Source organism: Mesoplodon mirus, assembly GCF_964341445.2.
Source record: "Mesoplodon mirus genome assembly, chromosome: 19".
Taxonomy (NCBI): domain Eukaryota; kingdom Metazoa; phylum Chordata; class Mammalia; order Artiodactyla; family Ziphiidae; genus Mesoplodon; species Mesoplodon mirus.
The window spans coordinates 5078307-5090820 of record NC_138995.1 but is presented as its reverse complement, the minus strand read 5'-3'; the positions used below and the strand labels follow the sequence as shown (position 1 = coordinate 5090820).

Here is a 12514-nt window from a genome sequence, read left to right as displayed (position 1 = left end):
ATAGAACTCACGGGGGCAATGCAGGTTAGTGCATTGCAGGACAACGCAGGCAAGAGATGGGGAGGCCCTCGGTAATGGACAGATGGGGGGCTGTGCATGGTGGCGAAGTGACAGGATGTCATGCCCCCTTGCTCTGGGGACCCCCTCCCGGGGGTCAATGTGTTCAGCCATCCAGTCCCAGGCACCAGAGTGTGCCAGGGAGAAGCCCGCCAGGAGCTCCAGGCTGGTAAGTGTTGGGAGGCCTGGTGAGGAGGGCCCATGGAGACCTTGGGTGCGGGGTGCCCGTCCAAGGCCAGAGTCAGGACCAACCTCCAGTCTCGGGGCCTCTGCGGCGCTTGGTTTGTGGCAGGAGCTCAGAACCTGATCATGGCGTGAATGGATGAGAAAAAGAGCTCAGGGCCAGACTCCTGGTAAATTCTTTTGCTGTGAGGCATCTCTTACCCTGAAAATGACTGGCTGGCAGGCCCCCACTCCTGCACCTCTAAATGGGACCAGGGCCGCTTCACAGGTGTTCGGGGCTCAGAAGGGCCCTCGCTGGGTTTAAGCTCTGCTTTCACCATCTTGATATTCTTTTTTTTTTTTTAACTGAAGTATGGTTGATTTACAATGTCGTGCTAGTTTCAGGTGTACAGCAGAGTGATTCTCTCTTTTTCAGATTCCTTTCTGTTATACGTTATTATAAGATATTGAGTATAGCTCCTTGTGCTATACAGTAGGTCCTCATTGTTTATTTTATATATAGTAGTGTGTATCTGTTAATCCCAAACTACTCATTTATCCCTCCCCCCATTTCCCCATTGGTAACCATAAGTTTGTTTTCTGTGCCTGTGAATCTGTTTCTGTTTTGTAAATAAGTTCCGTTGTGTCATTTTTTAGATTCCACGTATGAGTGATATCATATGATACTGGTCTTTCTCTGTCTGACTTACTTCACTTAGTATGATAATCTCTAGGTCCATCCATGTTGCTGCAAAGGGCATTATTTCATTCTCCTTATGGCTGAGTGATATTCCATTGTGTATATGTACCACATCTTTATCCGTTCATCTGTCAGCGGACACTTAGGTTGCTTTCACGTCTTGGCTATTGTAAATAATTCTGCAGTGAACACAGGGGTGCAGATATATTTTCAAATTAGAGTTTTTGTCCTTTCCAGATATATGCCCGGGAGTGGGATGGCTGGGTCGTATGGTAGCTCTGTTTGTAGTTTTTTAAGGAACCTCCACACTGTTCTCCATAGTGGCTGCATCAGTTTACATTCCCACCAGCAGTGCAGGAGGGCTCCCTATCTTGATATTCTTACTGACCGTTGAACGAGGGGCCCTGCGTTATCATTTTGCTCCACTGTCAAAGCGTCATCGCCTGCAGTGCAGGAATCGTCCCGTGACGAGGGTGTCCGGGGCACCCTGCTCACGCAGCAGACACCTCAGCACCCCTCGTCCCCGAGCCCGCGCAGCCAGGCTGCCCCTCTACCCCAAACCGTGCACCAAACGCGCAGAGCCTCCAAGGCCCGGCCCGGACTTGACTGTGCCCGGGGGCGGCACCCCAGTGCTGCAGAGGGCAGGCAGCAGTGGAGGTCAGATGGCAGGCTGCCCAGCATGCTGGCTCCCCCATCAGTCCAAAGAGCCCAGGGCCTGTCGGGTCCTGCTGGATGCAGCCCTGTGAGCAAGGCAGGGCTCTCGTCTATTCAGACAGGCACCCCCTTGTCCCGGGCATCTCCTTACCCAGCTCCAATCACAGTACCTCAGTGCCACCATGGGGTCGCCCCCCTTTAAAATGTACAAGCAGTACTCGGCCATGGCAGATAACTTGGAACTACATGTAAGGAACAGTCCTATTATCCCACTACCCAGTGATGCTTCTGATGAAGATGATGAAGATGGTGGTGATGGTGAGAATGGTGTTGGTGAAGATGAAGATGGTGAATGTAAAGATGGCGATGTTGATGGTAATGGAGATGATGAAGATGGTGGTGGTGATGATGATGGTGGTGATGGTGATAGAGATGAAGATGATGGAGATGATGAAGATGAAGATTGATGATGAAGGTGATGGCTGTCATGATGACGAAGATGACAGCCGATGGGGATAAGGATGAAGATGATGACCATGAGGAACCAGAAACCAGCTGTGGTTCATTTTGGTCTCAACTCAGGATGGTATCAAAGGAGACCAAGCAGGCCTCGTTTCTTCAGAAAACAAAACCACTCCCAAGGAAGGCCCTGTGTTTGGAGACGGAATTGGGCTCAGTTGGGAAGGTAGGCAGCAGGGGGTGTTGCCGCCATCAGGCTGCCTGGCTCGGCCCCTCACTGTCCCTTGATTTGCTCCTCTGTAAACCTGGCTGGTGACGGGACCTGCCTCGGAGAATGACGTGCACACTGACGGTACACGAAGCAGTGAGCACCAGCCTGGCATCTTGTTAGGATGTAATAGATCGTAGCTTTTATCATTATCATTTTCATCCCAGTCTCTCTGTTCTCTCTGGTTGGCCCGCTCTCCCCTACTGGTGCCACTTTTCCGTCCCTCCCGTGGGCCACGCTGTCACCTCAGCTGAGCCAGTGGGGGCCTCTAAGCTTCTTTGCAAGACCCTCACGGGGTCTGCCTGTGGTCCAGGGGGCCCCAGAGTCAGCGGCCCTGTGAAGATGCACCCGCTGCTTTGCTCAAACCAGGAGAATGGCTGGTATTTTTTTTTCTTTTATACATTTATTTATTTATTTATTTTGGGCTGCGTTGGGCCTTCGTTGCTGCGCGTGGGCTTTCTCTCGTTGCGGCCAACGGGGGCTTCTCATTGCGGTGGCTTCTCTTGTTGCGGAGCACGGGCTCTAGGCACGCGGGCTCAGTAGTTGTGGCACGTGGGCTCTAGAGTGCAGGCTCAGTAGTGTGGAGCACGGGCTTAGTTTCTCCGCAGCATGTGGGATCTTCCTGGACCAGGGCTCGAACCCGTGTCCCCTGCATTGCCAGGCGGATTCTTAACCACTGCGCCACCAGCGAAGCCCCCAGAGTCAGTGGCCCTGTGAAGATGCACCCGTCGCTTTGCTCAAACCAGGAGAATGGCTGGTATTCTTGACCCTTGGGGTTGGCTCACACGGGACTGTGCTTGTCTCTTCCCGGCTCTGCACGTCGAGTTGGTAGCTTCAGTTCAGCCATGGTGGGAGTATTTAGGCCATAGGAATTGGCAGGTGCGGCGATCCTGGCTTTTCCTTTGGAGGGAGTCAGTCAGCGGTTCTACATTTAGCAGGACGGCACCGCTCACTCCCCACGTATAACCTGTCATCGAGTTGTGCTGATGCTGGCTCCAGAAGGGACCAGCACCCATCTATTCTCGGCCGAAACCGCCAGCCCCGTGGCCCAGGGCACTGCCATTTCTCTCCAAGTAGCCTCCACAGCCTGCCCACTGCTGTGGGGCTTCGCTGGCCGGGCAGGGGCTCCCACTGCAGCCCAGGTCATGTCCAGGTTGTTTCTCTGCACGGCCTGTCCTCGGCCAGCCCCTCCGGCTCACCTGCACCCTCTGCCTTCCTTTAGTTCTTCAAACAAAGCAGTCCAGTTGAGGATATGGGGGACTTCTGCTTGGGAGTGTCTCTGCCCTGCCTTCCCTCGGCCTCCCCTACCAACTCCCTGGGTGACCAGGCCACCTCGGCGGAAGTGGTACCACTGCCAAGGGGCTCCCCGTCACCCTCACCCCCATTCCTCCAAAGCTCCCCCGTACCGTCTTCTCTCTGACGCGGGACACTTGGGCATGAAGCGCTTGTTGGCTCTGGTCTGGTTGGCAAGGCAGGAGCCTCCTGGGTCATAAGCCCTTGGTATATAAGCCCAGCGCACTGTAGGGCTCAGGAAATGCAAGCTCCGGTTATCCCTGCCTCATTGGAACAGCAGAGAGCTGGATCCAGAGAGGTTTGCCCGGAACCAGAGGAAAGAGGCAGGGGATCGCGGGCAGAGCAGGGCAGCCGGCAGGAGACAGCATGGGCGCTGGGTGCCGGGGGGACCCTGAGAGCCGGGGCAGGTGGGACCCCCTCCAGGTCCGTTCCTGCCGGGCCTGTCTGCTGGTCCTGAGGCCAGGCAGGTCTGAGGACAGCCAGGAGACCCTGGAGGTGGCACAGCAGAGGAGGTACAGGGTCTAATTTTCAGTTTATAAGAGACTCTGGAGGCGTCTCTTATGGGGCCTCAGTAAGGAAGGACAGGAGTCTGGAACCCTGCTTCCGGCAACCACGAGACCCCGAAGCCCTGCAGCTCTCTTCCCGGGAATTCACAGGTGCTCTCTGCAGAGAAACGTGTGAAATGCCCCTGGGGCTATTCTCCCAGCCCGTCCAGCCCCTGGGGAAAGGTCTAGCTCACAGGACGCAGGACGAAGGATGGTGAATGAGGTCACTGAGGCCTTGACCTCACCACCGCCCAGGAAGGCAAGTCCTGAAGGGTATGTGAAATCCAATAAGGACAGCAAACAGGGCTTTTTTTAGCAGCATGTGGGCAAAAGAAAAAAGGAAAGTGATGCCGCTGCTCCCCTGGGCCAATGGGCAACAGCAGCGGACTTCCCCAGGACTGCTTATACGCCCGGACAATGAACTTGGACTAGAAGGAACCACATACCTGCTAGGAGGGCCCGGAAGCTTGGAGGAGGGGCAGGGCAGGGCAGGGCACAGCCCTCGGCAATACCACCGCTCCGCGTGCTGAGGGACCTGGGACATGCCCTAAGAGGACTCACAGGACACCGGCAGGCCCCTCCAGGTCAGGGGCAAGCAAGTGGGCCCCGGGTTTCTGAGGGACGAGGGGGCACGTGCTCACTCTCCAGCCCCAGATCACAGATTGCTTCTGGATTACCAGCCGGAGGGAGAAAGAAGCAGGGGCCCAAGAACTCAGCACGGGGTCTCCAGGGGCAGTGGAGTCAGATGACGGTCATTCCTTTGTCTTGTGGGGCCTGCAGACGGGTCCAGAGGATGGCGTGGACGGCAGTGGTTCTCAGGGTCACGCAGGAGACTTGTGACAATACAGACAGCGGGGCTCATCCCAGAATTTCTGATCTAGTGAATCTAGGGTGGGGCCTGAGGATCTGCATTTCTGGTAAGTTCCCCGGTGCTGCTGATGCTGCTGGTCCGGGGACCACACTTCGAGAACCACTGCACTAGAGGATATTTGTGGGGGAGGGGTAGAAACGTGGGCTGGATGATTGGAAAATGACTCTCTGCTCAGAGTGAAAATGTCTGGATGGTGGGAAGCACAGGTGGTGGTATCCACAGTTTGCTGAGAACCCACAACGTGCCAAGCAGCAAGCTACCCTGAGGGACAGGTGTCCCTGTTTTATAGATGAGGAGATGGAGGCTCAGAGAAGTGAAGTAACTTGCCCAAGGATACACAGCTAGTAAGTTCCAGAGACACAACCCCGGAGTTTCTGACTCCACGGACAGGACCCTTTTCACTCACCCCTCTGCCAAAGATAGAGCTGTGTCCACTAGCTGGAGGGTTTCTAATGGCGTACCACAGGGCTCTGTCTTCAAGCCACTGCAAAGCTGTCATCAAAGATTTAAATATACAGAAGGCACACCCATCTATATGCACGTGATACAAAGCCAAGGGGGGCCATTCGTGCTCAAAATCTTTTAAGAATCTGTCAGGAAAGTGTGAGAGCAACAAGACTCATTCACGGATTCAATTCGTATTTATTGAGCTACTACTGTGTCTGTCCCAGGCCCTGCATAAGGCATACATCAGTGAACAAAATGAAACAGAAAATCCTTTTCTCAAATTGCCTTTCCTTATGATTATTACTATTGATTATACAAGGATAGTGAAAATTCGAATTTTAAAGATCCATCTACAGGAATTCCCTGGTGGTCCAGTGGTTACGACTCTGTGCTTCCACTGCAGGGGGCACGGGTTTGATCCCTGGTTGGGGAACTAAGATCCTCTGTGCCACATGGTGCAGCCAAAACAAACAAACAAACAAAAATCCATCTACAATTCCTTGGCCCTGGCAAATATTCTATCTTTTTTTTTTTTTTCCTTGATTCCTTTCTACTTCCTGCCCTCAGGCCCACTTAGTCTGCTTCCCTTGTTTCTATCATAAAGAGTTTCCACATTGCCTCCTGGCTCTGTAACTGCCATTTCCAAAGGCTGCCCAATGGTCCTCTCTGAGCACTGGCTCCCGCTGGCTGGACTGTTCTCAGTGGCCAGCGTGGAAGTTGCTTAGTTCTTGCTATAAATATCAATGCTTGGTGCGTGTCTCCTTGTCTGCCGTGGCCGGGGTTTGTCTCTGCTTCCGGGTTTTCCCTTAGGATTGGAATTTAGGCTCAGGGGATGGCTGTGTGTAGAGAGAATGAGATGAAGAGCCGTGGGGGTCAACGTCGAGTCCTCCATCAAGTTCAAAAGTCAAAGTTGAGGAAACCAAATCTCGGTAAATGAGCAAGGTGACATCGAGGTCTGTCCGGTTGGTCGAGGCCCCACCAGGGTCACCAGCTGGCCCCTGCCATCCTGGTAGCCTGCCTCTTCCAAAGACGTGTTTCTCTTTTAGACCTCGTGGCTATTCCTGCAACAGCATAAAGACTGTGGTTTACAAAAAGATGGGCCGCCAGGATGGAAGGGAGTGCAATGTATTGGGCATCTCCACGGGCCAGGCGGTTCCTCGGCTGTATCTCAGCTCATCCCCCAACAGCTGCAGGGACAGAGGCTCCCAGCCCTGCCGCACACGGAGATCACCAGTGGTACTTCCCGTGTCTGGCCGCATCCCAGCCCCGTGATGTCAGAATCTCTGGGCCTGGGGCCTGGGTGTTAGTGTATCTTTAAGCCCCTCCACCAAGTGATTCTGACGTGCAGCAGGGATGAGAAGCACTGCCGTGCCGTCTGCAGCTCACAGATAAGGAAACGGAAGCTCAGAGAGGTTAAGTCACTTGCCCAAAATCACACAGCTGAAAGTGATGGAGCCAGCATCCTGGTTGGTCTGACTCCAAAGTGGAAGCCTTTTATACCCTGGGCTGGACCCCTGTCCACCCTGACTGTTGGGCAGACACATTCATTCTCCTGCCAAAACTTTCCTCCTGGTTTTTGAGGAAAAGAGGGAGCAATCAGGAAGCAGGGAATGTAGGGGGCAGGATGTGGGCTTCCCCAGCTTTGACACCGTCTCCCCCGGGGGATCTATGGTGACTATCCAGGGCGTGAACCTGCCCTGCGTCCTGGCAGCTCACACCGATGTCCTGGGGCAGCGGGCACAGGCTCTGCCACCAGACAGACCCAACTCTGAATCCCCTCTCCCCACTTCATTGCCCCTGGCCTTGGGCAAGTTCCTCCGGGTTTCTTCATCTGTAAACGAAACTTGTTATTGAAAATATTTGCCCACCTCTGTGGGTTATCGGGAGAATCGATGGATGCAGTGGATGACAAGGTTCTGTAACCGGCGAGGGCAAATATTAGCTCTCCTGTCGTGCACTGACCGGGCCGGGCCTAGTCATGCCAGGGTGCTGGGCAGAGCCTGGTCACGGCCCAGCCCTGCCGCCTGCCGTGACTCAGGGCTACATCTCACATTCTCAGGGCCTCAGTTTCCTCACTGTAGAATGGGAGAATAACAGCACTGAGCCTTCCTCACTGGACTGGTTAACAGATCAAATGTGTCAATCCCCCAAACACCTTACAGTGTGAACACCTCATAAAGGGGGCGGCCGTGGAGATATGGGGCCTCCGGGAGAGTTCAGGGGTCTGTGCTTTTGTGTCTGAGACGGGAAGCAGGCTGTCTTCCTTCCTTGGTTCCTTTGTAGTCAGCCTTTTTCTTGCAGGCGCCCAGGCTCTGCAGTTGCAGCCCTGGGTTCAAGCCCCAGTTCTGCCACCTACGCTGTGTGACCTCAGGCTCAATATTGGCCTCTCTGAGCCTCAGCTATGTATAAAGAACCTTATGTCCACAGTGCCCGGTGCCTGGAAGTGCCCAGCAATTGGCAGAGCCATGGGAGCTGTCCCAAAGGAGAGGGATGAAGAGAGGCCAAGAACGGCCCCTTCGAACCATCCTAGGATTTCTTTTATTTTTTATTTTTGTTCTTATTTATTTATTTATTTATTTATGGCTGCGTCGGGTCTTCGTTGCTGCACGCGGGCTTTCTCTGCTTGCGGCGAGCAGGGGCCACTCTTCATTGCGGCGCGCGGGCTTCTTATTGCAGTGGCTTGTCTTTGTTGCGGAGCACGGGCTCTAGGCGCGCCGGCTTCAGTAGTTGTGGCTCGTGAGCTCTAGAGCGCAGGCTCAGTAGTTGTAGCGCACGGGCTTAGTTGCTCCGCAGCATGTGGGATCTTCCCGGACCAGGGCTCAAACCCATGTCCCTTGCATTGGCAGGTATATTCTTAACCACTGCGTCCCCAGTGAAGTCCCCGTCCTGGGGTTTCTTAGGGAGGGAGGAACGGTGGGCTTAATGTGAGGGCTGTTTCAGGATCCCCGGGGAAGCGCCCTGAGGCTACCCCTCCCCTCGCTTCCCGCGGTTCCCCAGCTCCCGAGCACCTGCAGGGGAGGTTGGTGGGAGCCTGGGGGGCAGGGGGCTGCATACCAAGCACAGGCTACTGTGTGGGCTCCTCCGGTCAGCCAGGCCCCTGCCCTCAGCTGCACGGACCAGTGGTTGTTACCACCTTGCCAGCCCCGTGCTGGCGCTACAGGGCACGGAGCGGGAAAGTGAGGCTCAGAAGCGAGGTGCCCAGCTGCTTGCAATGGCCCAGGGTGACCAGCCGTCCTGTTTCACCTGGAACTGAGGGGCTCCTGGGACATGGCAGGGTTTTTGGTGCTAAACCCGGGAATGTCCCAAAACGTCCCCGTTTGCATGAGCCGCTGGTGCAAGCGTCCCGCACAAGCCAAATGAGAGTTGTGTGTGTAACTGAGTTTTCCAAAAGCCTCGTTAAACAAAGAGGCGGGTGATGCTAATTTTAATAATCTATGTCACTTAACCCAAGAAGTCCAAAATATTTTCACGATTTTCATCTCAACCTGGAATCCATATAAAAATTATTGGGCCATTTTGCCTTTTCTTTTTTAGTTGCTTTTTGTTTTTGCTAACCGTTTGAAAGCTAGCGTATATTTTACACTTATGGCTAGATTTGCCAGATGAAGTGCAGGCTGCCCAGGTAGCTTTGAATTTCAGATAAACAATGAAAACAATTTTTTTAGCATAAGTGTATCCCAAATATTGCATGGGACATACTCAAAGTTTATTTCTTGTCTATCTGAAATTCCGGAAGTTACCTGGGTGCCCATATTTTTATTTGCTGCATCTGAGCCCTACTTTCAGCACATCAGAATGAGGAAGCTCATACCTCTGGCGCTTAACATTCAAAGTCATGGCCAAGAAGGGGGCGGGGCAGGTCTAAAGGAATCGGGGTACCCAGTGGAGTCCAAGAGAGCCAGTCCCCCAAGAGTCAACCTGCAAAGACCCTTCTTGCTCTTTCTCTGTGGCTCCTCTAACCTTTGCCCCTTTGTCTGCCTGTGACATTATCGGTCTTCATCTCAGTCGAGCTTTCTGGAGGCAACTCAACACATTTTATTTCTGATCGTCTGCTGTCAGGTAAACAGGCAACAGGGAGGAAAGTCCACATCCCGCCCACAATTCTCCCATATCAGCAAACTTTCAAAATCCAGAAAAGGGGTCAGGGCCAGTGTGGGCAGCGGGGCAGGCTGGGAGGAAAGATGACCAGACCCAGAGATGGGGGTGCCCGGAGCCCACTTCCTTCCCAGGCTCTCCCTCCGGACCCTGAGCTTCCACCTCACCCCGCCCCACCATGCTCCGGGTGGGAGTCTCTGACCCTGGAGTGTGTCTGTCTGCCTCAGTTTACACACCCACCAAAACCACCGGGAGGCTGCAGACCAGAGCCCTGGGATGGAGAAGTGGAGACAGCGGGTTGGGGGGTGGGCAGGCAGGGCTGCTGGGGAAAGTTGCAGCCTGTGCCAGAGGGACGTCCAGGGGCAGCTCCGCTCCTCGGCCGTCACGGCTCCTGGTGTGTGTGGGGTGCACACCAGGGTGTCAGGGAGTTTTGGTAACAAAGCCCCGCTGGAACAGGGGCCCAGAGAGGTGAGCCACTGGCCCAAGGTCACAGAGCACATGTGCAGCAGAGCTAGAAGCCAGCCAGGGAGCTGAGGCCTGGAGTGATGGACTTCCTGCCGCCACCTGCACGTTATGTCACACTGTGTCACATGACGCCAAGGGTCCCTGCTGCCGAGGACCCCAGGAGGAAAGGACTATGAGTGCCATTTCTCCTGGGTAAATGGAGGCCCTGAGGGCGCAGTGCCTCACCCAAGCTCATCCGGCCCGTAGAGCTGAGCCCAGAAACCAGCTGTCACCCGCCCCGCCCCACGCACCGGATGCAGCCCTGCCTGGACCAGTCACGTGATTTGTGGGGCCCGGTCCCCCAGGGTCTCTCTTCTCATCCCAGCTCCTCTCATTGTCCCCCAAACGTTTGTCACCAGCCCCTTCCTGTGGGGCACCCCTCTCTCCCTCTCCTCCCCCCTCTCTTCCGGTCCCAGCATCACTCTGCATCTTCAGAGCCATCCTTCACCCGGGCCCTACCCCCTGTCCCCAAAGGAGCCCAGTGGTCAGACCTGGTGCCCCCCCTCCTGGTCCCCCGCCACCCATCTGTGCATATTCCATCCTGTGCATATGCAGGGCCCTTGTCCCCTGTGGCCACCAGGGCCAGGACTAGGAGAGAGGTATCACCTTGAGCACAAAATGCAAGGGGCAGCAAAGCACTCCACAATCAAGGCACATAGTGTGTTCATGCAGTATTTTTTTTTTTTTTGCGGTATGCGGGCCTCTCACTGTTGTGGCCTCTCCCGTTGCGGAGCACAGGCTCCGGATGCGCAGGCCCAGCGGCCATGGCTCACGGGCCCAGCCGCTCCGCGGCATATGGGATCCTCCCAGACCGGGGCACGAACCCGTATCCCCTGCATCGGCAGGCGGACTCTCAACCACTGCGCCACCAGGGAGGCCCCATGCAGTATTTTTGAAAATCAAAAGTAACGCCTCAAATCCAGGATGAACAAAATATGGAAGTTTTAAATACAGACAGCATGGGTATTCTGGTTTTTCTTTTTGCATCAGGCTCCAGTGCAGCTTGGCATGGCATGGTTACAGATCTTTGTTTGAAATTTTAACATTTTTGTTTATCTTGGATTTTGGGCATTAATTTTTATTCTTTTCAATTGCATCAAAATACTGTTTTCTTGATCACTGAGTGTTTTTGGCATCCCCTTAAACTTGGTACGCAAGGTGAGTGTCTCCTTGCTTAACCCTGGTCCCAGCCCTAGTGGGGCCGCCCACAGGGTGGGGCAGGGCTGGCAGGGAAGTCCCCAGGCAAGTGAGGAGGATGGGGGTGACAATCACATCAGTAATGAAATAACAGCTAATATGCACTGAGGTCTCTGGGCCAAGCACTGTTCTCAAGCCCTCCTGTCCTTCCTTCTGGATCACCTACTATGTGCTGAGCGCTCAGGATAGAGCAGACCGATACACTTCCCTGCCACTCACATCCTGGTTTGGACAGAGAGATGACAAAATAATAAAATGAGTAAGAATCCGCAAAATGTGAGGGGCGCAATGCTACAGGCTAAAGAGAAAAAATAACGAAGAAAAAGAGACATGAACCGTGTTTTAGGCACGGTCACCAAGAATGACATCCCTGAAACGCCACGACCACCCAGGAGGGAGAGTTGTTACTCGGCCCCATTCTCAGATGAGGAAACTGAGGCAGCCTGCCCAGGAAGTGACAGCTGGGTTCCCAGCCTGCTCCGGCTGGTGCCAGAGGGCTTTTTTTTTTTTTTTTTGCGGTACGCGGGCCTCTGACTGTCGTGGCCTCTCCCGTTGCGGAGCACAGGCTCTGGACGCGCAGGCTCAGCGGCCATGGCTTACGGGCCCAGCCGCTCCGCGGCATGTGGGATCTTCCCGGACCGGGGTACGAACCCGTGTCCCCTGCATTGGCAGGCGGACTCTCAACCACTGCGCCACCAGGGAAGCCCCAGAGGGCTTTTTATTGTGGGGAGGGAGAGGGAGGGGAGAAGCGGGAAGACATCACGCAGAACTAGGTGAAATGAGGGCACCAGGACTTCTTTCTCCACTTAAAGGGGCCGCCTTGACTGTACGTTGGGCAGGACTGTCTCCGCCTCCCTAAGGGGAAAGGCCAGGTTGGCTCAGCCTGGCCACCACCGGGCCCCACCCCACCAGGGACACCCCCTCCCCCGCCCCGGTAGGGGCCCTTTAAGGCCGTCCCCCCCGCCCCAGCTGGCAACGTGACCGCCGTCCCTCAAGTGTGCAAATTCATTCATCCAGGGGCCCCTGCTGACTCACGCTTATGAAAGTGATTTTCCTGGCCCCGCCCACCGCCCGCCTCCTCCCAACTCGTGAAATACCCTGGCTTCCCGGCCTCTCATAGCCTCTTGGATCCCCACGGGGTGATGGGTGTCCTGCTCCCTCGGCCGGCACCGTGAGCCCTGGTTCTCCTAGTGCCTGACCAGGCCAGGCTCACGAGTGTCCTCGACCCCTGCCCATCAGGTGAGTGGCCCAGGCGAGGCATG

General features: G+C 55.0%; 1 protein-coding gene across 3 annotated transcripts in view; it reads left to right on the top strand.

Annotated features, from left to right (window-relative positions):
* Positions 1-12514, top strand: part of OSGIN1 (oxidative stress induced growth inhibitor 1) — a 54156-nt gene that overhangs the window by 30548 nt on the left and 11094 nt on the right. For 2 of the 3 annotated variants that reach the window (XM_082606151.1, XM_082606150.1), the window contains exon 1: positions 12355-12491. The exons of the other annotated variant lie outside the window; for it this stretch is intronic. The gene's annotated coding sequence lies outside the window, so the exon portion shown is untranslated. Of the gene's footprint in view, positions 1-12354; positions 12492-12514 lie in introns of those variants that run through there. 3 annotated transcript variants of the gene reach the window in all.